The 8480-nt window shown below is 42.2% G+C and overlaps 1 pseudogene; it reads left to right on the top strand.

The window, feature by feature from the left end:
- Positions 1-655: 655 nt before the first annotated feature.
- On the top strand, positions 656-2128 carry LOC113881205 (annotated as a pseudogene).
- The last annotated feature ends 6352 nt before the right edge of the window (positions 2129-8480 follow it).

The following is an 8480-nucleotide window of genomic DNA, read 5'->3' as shown; positions in this document are numbered from 1 at the left end:
ATTCTTGTCTGGAGAATCCCATGGACTGAGGAGCCTGCCAGGCTGCAGTCCAGGGGGTTACAAAGAGTTAGACACAACTGAGCAGCTAACAACCCAACAACAACATCTCCTTTTAGAGCAGAATGAATGACTTTGGCAGTGGAGCTAAAGAGGTGGGCAGAGGCTGGACAGTTGAGGATTGATGGAAAGAACAAGGCATGGCTTGGATTGACCAAGAGGCTCTTTACTTTGTCCAGCAAGGGTCCTCTGGTCTAAGAAAATGTCCTCCATAATAGCAGTGAAACATATACATTACCATATGTAAAATAGATAACAAGTGCAAGTTTGATGTATGAAGCGGGGTACCCAAAGTCGGTGCTCTGTGACAACAAGGAGGTATAGGGTGGGGAGGGTGATAGGAGGATTCAGGATGGAGTGGGGCAGATGTGTATCTATGGCCCATTCATGCTGATGCATGGCAAAAAACTATCACAGAATTGTAAAGTAATTATCCTTTTAAAATAAATAAATTAATTAACCGTACATTTAAAATAAACAAATTAATTTTAAAAAGAGGGAGAATTTGGTGACCTAAATGGGAAGAAAATCCAAAAAGAGGGGATGGGGGAGGGTGGGTGCTGCCGCCGCCACGGAGCTGCTACTCAGCGCGTTTTGCATGAAGATGGCGGCTCCCACCGTCAGCAAGGCAGCCTAGCCCTGGGCTGTAACAACAAAACTGCGTTCCCGGAGCTGGATTTCAGGTCGGGAGCTCAGCTCGGGTGGAGGAATTGAACAAACTCACCCAAGAATTTACGAAGCACGACCAGCAGGAATATGACGACCAGAGAGCACTGGAGATTCACACAGCTAAGGATTTCATCTTTTCCGTGCCGGGAATGGTGCAAAAGCTGGACCCCAAACTGCCAGTGGCCAATGAGTACCTGCTGCTTTCTGGAGGAGTCCGAGAAGGCGTGGTAGACCTGTACTTAGATGAGCTTAATGTCTATGCCCAAGGGACCGACTATGATATGGACTTCACTCTCCTGGTGTCAGCACTTAAGCTGCATGACCGTAATCAGCCTGTGACACTGGATATGCGCCACTCAGCCTTATGTCTTGGCTGAGCCTTCAGCTCTTCGACGAGGGGACGATCAGTAAATGGAAAGACCGCTGCACCATCGTAGATCACATCAACGGTTCCACCAACTACTTTTTCTCTCCAACCAAAGTGGCGGATTGGTTCTATGACTCCATCAGTATTGTCCTCTCAGAGATACAGAAGAAACCCCAGAGAGAGAAGCCAAAGGTGGAAAAAGTGGAAAAGAATGGGACTATCATCTCCATCATTCTGGTGTGGGGAGCAGTCACATGTTGTATGATATTGTTCTGGTGGTCTCCTTCAAAGGTTGGCCAGCAGTGGCCCAGATCTGGCTCATGGAGAACCACTTTTGGGATAGGAAGATCACTGAGGAAGAAGTCATCAGTAGTTTTACCTGGTACCAGCTTGCTCCTACAAGGGAAAGGACAATGAGTGGTGGCTGTCCTTTGCCAGGAGTGAGGTGCAGTTGAAGAAGTGTATCTCCAGCAGCCTCATGCAGGCGTCAGGCCTGCAAAGCCATCCTCATTAAACTCCTGTCCCGGCCCAAGGCTATCAGCCCCCTACCACCTGCTGAGCATGATGCTCTGGGCCTGCAACAGACTTCCCGCCAACTACTTGGCCCAAGAAGACTATGCAGCCCACTTTGGGCTGGGCCTCATCGATGACCTGCAACACTGTCTGGTCAACAAAATGTGTCCCAGTTACTTCATCCCTGAGTACAACATGCTGGAGCACCTGTCTGAGGAGACGGTCATGCTCCATGGGCGGAAGCTCCCCGCGGTCCGCTTAGACCCAGCAGAGCACTTGCGCACTGCCATCAAGCACATCAAGGCAAACAACCAGCTGACGCTGGAGCTCCAGAGGCAAGGGAGCACTACCAGCATCCCCTCACCGCAGTCCGATGGAGGGAACCTCAACCAGCCCGATGACCGTCTGGCCAAAAAACTGCAGCAGCTAGTGACTGAGAATCCGGGGAAGTCCATCTCTGTATTCATTAACCCTGATGATGTCACAAGGCCCCATTTCAGAATTGACGACAAATTTTTCTGAGCATTTTTGCTGCCGTTTTTTTTTGGCTCTGGTTCTAAAACTCTCGTAATGTAGTGTGGTTAGTGATGCTGTCTTTTGGTTTTTTTTTTTTTTTTTTTTTTTTACATATCCAGCCTGGATTAGATCTGTTAAGAACACATCTTAAGTTTCCTGGTTCTGCAGGATGGTGCACACTCTGAAACAGTATATTACTATTTCATATTCTGCCTCTGATTTTGCTGTTTACTTTTTGTAGTTATTATTTTGTTTTGGTGTTGTTTTTTTTTTTAAGGAGAACTTGAGCCATAGATGAATCTCCCTTCTTTCTGTTTCATACTTGGTGTAAAATTGTTAATGGGAGTGGGGAATCTCTCTTCCTGGTACTTCAGGATTCTATGTTTTGTTTTGCTTTTCTTTGTCTTTATTTTTTTAATGAGTGTTCATCACTACAGATATTTGAAAATCATCTGAATCTGAAAACTACCTGGCGCGTTAGCTGGATTTGTCAATACTTTTTTCGACCAGTGGCCAGGGTAATTTCTCCCTCTCTGCCAAACAATGTAGACTTTGAAAGTGATAATGCTACAAATTATGTTTGGAGCAACTTCATTGAATGTAATTGTCCTCAAATTGGAACTTTGGATGGTTTAGAAGGGTGTCTTTGACAATTTTCCAAGTAGAATTAAGGTTTCCAAATGGTAGTTTTAGTGTGTGTAATTATTTGAAGCTTTATTTAAATCCTATTAATGAACATACCACTATAATTGTTATTTGCACTAATGAAAACAACAACAACAACAAAAAAAAAAAAAGAGGGGAGAAAAGTGAAAGTGTTAGTTGCTCAGTTGTGTCCGACTCTTTGTGACTCTGTGGACAAAAACAACCAACAGGATCTTCTGTCCATGGAGTTCTCCAAGCAAGAATGCTGGAGTGGCTTGCCATTCCCTTCTCCAAGGGATCTTCCTGACCCAGGGATTAAACCCAGATGTCCTGCATTACAGGTGGATTCTTTACTACTGGCTACCAGGGAACCCAATAAGAATGGATATATGATATGTATAGCTGATTCACTTTGCTGTACATTACAAACTAACACAACATTGTAAAGCAACAATACTCCAATAAAAGTTAACTAAAAATAAAGAGAATGCGGAAGATGGGTGCTTATTCTACTTAGTTCCTTACCACTCTTTGCAATTTTTGGAGCACTGTCAATTGCAGAAAGCTTCTTCAAGTTCCAGGGCACTTTGATCCTAAAAATAAAAACGTGGTTCTTTGTATACAGCGTTTGCCTCTCCCTATAGGTGGGCATATTACTGAGGATAGGACCCATGTTTTTTTCAAGTTTCCACTAGCCCAAGGATAATATTGTGCACATAGTAGACTATAATGGCATCTGGTCCTATCACTTCATGGCAAATAGATGGAGAAACAATGGAAACAGTGAGAGACTTTATTTTCACGGGCTCCAAAAACATGGCAGATGGTGACTACAGTCAGGAAATTAAAAGATGCTTGTTCCTTGGAAGAACAGCTATAGCCAACCTAGACAGCATATTAAAAAGCAGAGACATTAATTTGCCGACAAAGGTCCATCTAGTCAAAGCTGTGGTTTTTCCAGTAGTCATGTATGGATGTGAGAGTTGGACTATAAAGAACACCGAGCACTGAAGAATTGATGTTTCTGAACTGTGGTGTTGGAGAAGACTCTGGAGAGTCCCTTGGACTGCAAGGAGATCCAACCAGTCAATCCTAAAGGAAATCAGTCATGAATATTCGTTGGAAAGACTGATGCTGAAGCTCCAATACTTTGACCACTGATATGAAGAACTGACTCATTGGAAAAGAAGCTGATGCTGGGAAAGATTGAAGGCAGGAAGAGAAGGGGACTACAGAGGATGAGATGGTTGGATGGCATCACTGAGTTGATGGATATCAGTTTGAGCAAGCTCCAGGAGTTGGTGATGGACAGGGAGACCTGGCATGCTGCAATCCATGGGGTCGCAAAGAGTTGGACATGACTGAGTGACTGAACTGAACTGAACATATGTCAAGAGGCAGAAAAGAGAAATTTAAGAATCTAGAAGACTAAAAGACAGGAAGGAAAGAAGGGAGAAAGGAAAGACCTCACATATAAGATTAAAACTGGTAAATTTGGTCTAGATTAAGAACTTTACAGAAGTGTCAACATAAGTGACAAAATGTCAATAGAGAACGCTTAAAGGTACTATTTATTGAGCATTTATAATCTATGTTAACACTATGCTTTTATATACAATATGCCATTTATTCTCTGCACTAATCCTAAGAGATGGACACTAGCATGAAAAACATCTCAAGAGACAGTTAAACACAGATCCCAAGGCACCACACCTAGATCTTTGGATGTATTCAGAAAATGCTTAACGTTTGCCTGCAATCTGCATTTGAGGAAACATCCAAGTTGATTTTGATGCACTATACCTTGATGACTCACCTAGAACTTCAAATACTATTTACATAATCTAAAATGATTAACATTTCTGGCAGCCACATCACAGTTTTCTCATGTTAATTTTGCTGTCAGTCAGAATACAAGTTCTTTCTGCACTAACTACTTTCAAGACAGGTCTGTCTCCCTCCAGTTTCATATTTGTACAGTTCAAACTGAAAACTGCAATGAATAATCATACAGCTATTTCTTATTGGTTTCATCTGGTTAATCTAGTCCTGTCTGTTGAACTTTTTGGATATTTATTCTATTGCACCATGAATTTATTATCTTTTTTAAACGTAGATCGTCCACACATTTGATAAGGGTGTCTCCCATTTGTATGACCATACAGATAGCCACAACATCGTGATCACTCACCTAGAGCCAGACATCCTGGAATGTGAAGTCAAGGGGCCTTAAGAAGCATCACTACAAACAAAGCTACTAGAGGCAATGGAATTCCAGTTGAGCTGTTTCAAATCCTAAACAATGATGCTGTAAAAGTGCTGCACTCAACATGCCAGCAAATTTGGAAAACTCAGCAGTGGCCACAGGACTGGAAAAGGTCAGTTTTCATCCCAATCCCAAAGAAAGGCAATGCCAAAGAGTGTTCAAACTACAGCACAATTGCACTCATCTCACATGCCAGCCAAGTAATGCTTAAAATTTTCCAAATGACACTTCAACAGTATGTGAACTGAGAACTTCCAGATGTTCAAGCTGGATTTATAAAGGCAGAGGAACCAAAGATCAAAAATCCAACATCCACTGGATCACCAGAAAAGCAAGAGAGTTCTAGAAAAAAACATCTGCTTTATTGACTATGTCAAAGCCTTTGACTGTGTGGATCACAACAAACTGGAAAATTCTTCAAGAGATGGGAATACCAGAACACCTGACCTGCCTCTTGAGAAATGTGTATGCAGGTCAGGAAGCAACAGTTAGAACTGGGCATGGAACAACAGACTGCTTAAAATAGGGAAAGGAGTACATCAAGGCAGTATATAGTCACCCTGCTTATTTAACTTATATGCAGAGTACATCATGAGAAATGCTGGGCTGGAAGAAGCACAAGCTGGAATCAAGATTGCTGAGAGAAATATCAATAACCTCAGATATGCAGATGACACCACCCTTATGGCAGAAAGTGAAGAAGAACTAAAGAGCCTCTTGATGAAAGTGAAACAGTAGAATGAAAAAGTTGGCTTAAAACAACATTCAGAAAACTAAAATCATGGCATATGGTCCTATCACTTCATGGCAAATAGATGGGGAAACAATGGAAACAGTGAGAGACTTTATTTTGGGGGGCTCCAAAATCACTGCAGATGGTGACTGCAGTCATGAAATTAAAAGACACTTGCTGCTGGGAAGAAAATAAAAAGCAGAGACATTACTTTGCTGACAAAGGTCCATCTACTCAAAGCCATGGTCTTTCCAGTAGTTATGTATAGTTGTGAGAGTTGGACTGTAGAGAAAGCTGAGTGTCAAAGACTTGATGCTTTTGAACTGTGGTATTGGAGAAGACTCTGGAGAGTCCCTTGGACTGCAAGGAGATCAAACCAGTCAATCATAAAGGAAATAAGTCCTGAATAATCATTGGAAGGACTGATGCTGAAGCCAAAACTCCAATACTTTGGCCACGTAATATGAAGAACTGACTCATTAGAAAAGACCTTGATGTTGGGAAAGATTGAAGGCAGGAAGACAAGGGGATGATAGAGGATGAGATGGTAGAATAGTATTATCGACTCAATGGACATGAGTTTCAGTAAGCTTTGGGAGTTGGTGATGGACAAGGAAGCCTGGCATGCTGCAGTCCATAGGGTTGCAATGAGATGGACACAACTGAGTGACTGAACTGAACTGAACTTAACTGAATAAACCTCCAATGATAAAAGGGTAAAGGACAGAATTCTGTAACTAATTAGCTCAGTTCAGTTCAGTTGCTCAGTCGTGTCCGACTCTTTGTGACCTCATGAATTGCGGCATGCCAGGCCTCCCTGTCCATCACCAACTCCCGGAGTTCACTCAAACTCACATCCATCGGGTTGGTGATGCCATCCAGCCATCTCATCCTCTGTCGTCCTCTTCTCCTCCTGCCCCCAATCCCTCCCAGCATCAGAGTCTTTTCCAATGAGTCAACTCTTCGCATGAGGTGGCCAAAGTACTGGAGTTTCAGCTTTAGCATCATTCCTTCCAAAGAACATCCAGGACTGATTTCCTTTAGAATGGACTGGTTGGATCTCCTTGCAGTCCAAGGGACTCTCAAGGGTCCTCTCCAACACCACAGTTCAAAAGCATCAGTTCTTTGGCACTCAGCTTTCTTCACAGTCCAACTCTCACATCCATACGTGACTACTGAAAAAACCATAGCCTTGACTAGATGGACCTTTGTTGGCAAAGTAGTGTGTCTGCTTTGGAATATGCTATCTAGGTTGGTCGTAACTTTCCTTCCAAGGAGTAAGCATCTTTTAATTTCATGGCTGCAATCACCATCTGCAGTGATTTTGGAGCCCCCCAAAATAAAGTCTGACACCATTTCCACTGTTTCTCCATCTATTTCCCATGAAGTGATGGGACCAGATGCCATTATCTTCGTTTTCTGAATGTTGAGCTTTAAGCTAACTTTTTTACTCTCCTCTTTCACTTTCATCAAGAGGCTTTTGAGTTCCTCTTCACTTTCTGCCATAAGGGTGGTGTCATCTGCATATCTGAAGTTATTAATAATTAAGCAGGGCAAAGGCTAATAGAGGTTTGCCAAGAGATCGTACTGGTCATAGCAAACACCCTCTTCCAACAACACAAGAGAAGACTCTACACATGGACATCACTAGATGGTCAACACCGAAATCAGATTGATTGTATTCTTTGCAGCCAAAGATGGAGAAGCTCTATACAGTCAACAAAAACAAGACCAGGAGCTTACTGTGGCTCAGATCATGAACTCCTTATTGCCAAATTCAGACAGAAATTGAAGAAAGTAGGGAAAACCAGTAGACCATTCAGGTATGACCTAAATCAAATCCCTTATGATTATACAGTGGAAGTGAGAAATAGATTTAAGGGCCTAGATCTGATAGAGTGCCTGATGAACTATGGACGGAGGTTCATGACATTGTACAGGGGACGGGGATCAAGACCATCCCCATGGAAAAGAAATGCAAAAAAGCAAAATGGCTGTCTGGGGAGGACTTACAAATAGCTGTGAAAAGAAGTGAAAAGCAAAGGAGAAAAGGAAACTCATTAGAGGCTTCCTTAAAGGTGGGTTCATACCTATTTGTTGAGAATCTTCAGTTATGGCTATTCCACCAACTATAGAGTTACCTACTTCAGCTTTTCTGCAGTCTTTATTTCTCTAGTGGGTTAGGAAAAATGGCATACTTTATTAAATGCCTTGACTTGCTGACCAAGTTACAATATTTCTATTTCTTTCCCCTTTTGTACTATTAATAGGAAGGAAATTATAGAAAAGGAGGTTTGTCTGGGATTTTGTTCAGTACACATTTTTGAATACCAGTCTGTGTTTTGTCACTGTCTAGTACTTAATGAACACGTACACCAGAGATAAGGTTCTTTCCTCTTCTCCTAAGTAGTCACAAAGAATCCATTTAATAGCACTTTCTAGAATTGAAGTCGACAGTGCAGGTAACACAGTGCTTCCCCCTCATAGGGCTTTCAGTTGGTTCTCCACGTAGTTTCAGGTACTCCACGGAATTGTGAAGAGGATCATTTTAATAGAAAAAGTGACAAAGGGAGTTCTTGTGGAAACTTAGATTATGTACTTTAGACACATTCTTTTTGCTCCAAATTAACACAGGGATCAAATTAGAAGGGACTTTGGATACCAGGCATGCAAGTCTAGTGACACTTTTTCTATTTCTTCACCTGTTATTTAAT

This window comes from Bos indicus x Bos taurus, chromosome 2 (genome assembly GCF_003369695.1).
Source record: "Bos indicus x Bos taurus breed Angus x Brahman F1 hybrid chromosome 2, Bos_hybrid_MaternalHap_v2.0, whole genome shotgun sequence".
Classification (NCBI taxonomy): domain Eukaryota; kingdom Metazoa; phylum Chordata; class Mammalia; order Artiodactyla; family Bovidae; genus Bos; species Bos indicus x Bos taurus.
The sequence above is the reverse complement of the archived record's forward strand: the minus strand, read 5'-3'. Positions and strand labels throughout refer to the sequence as shown.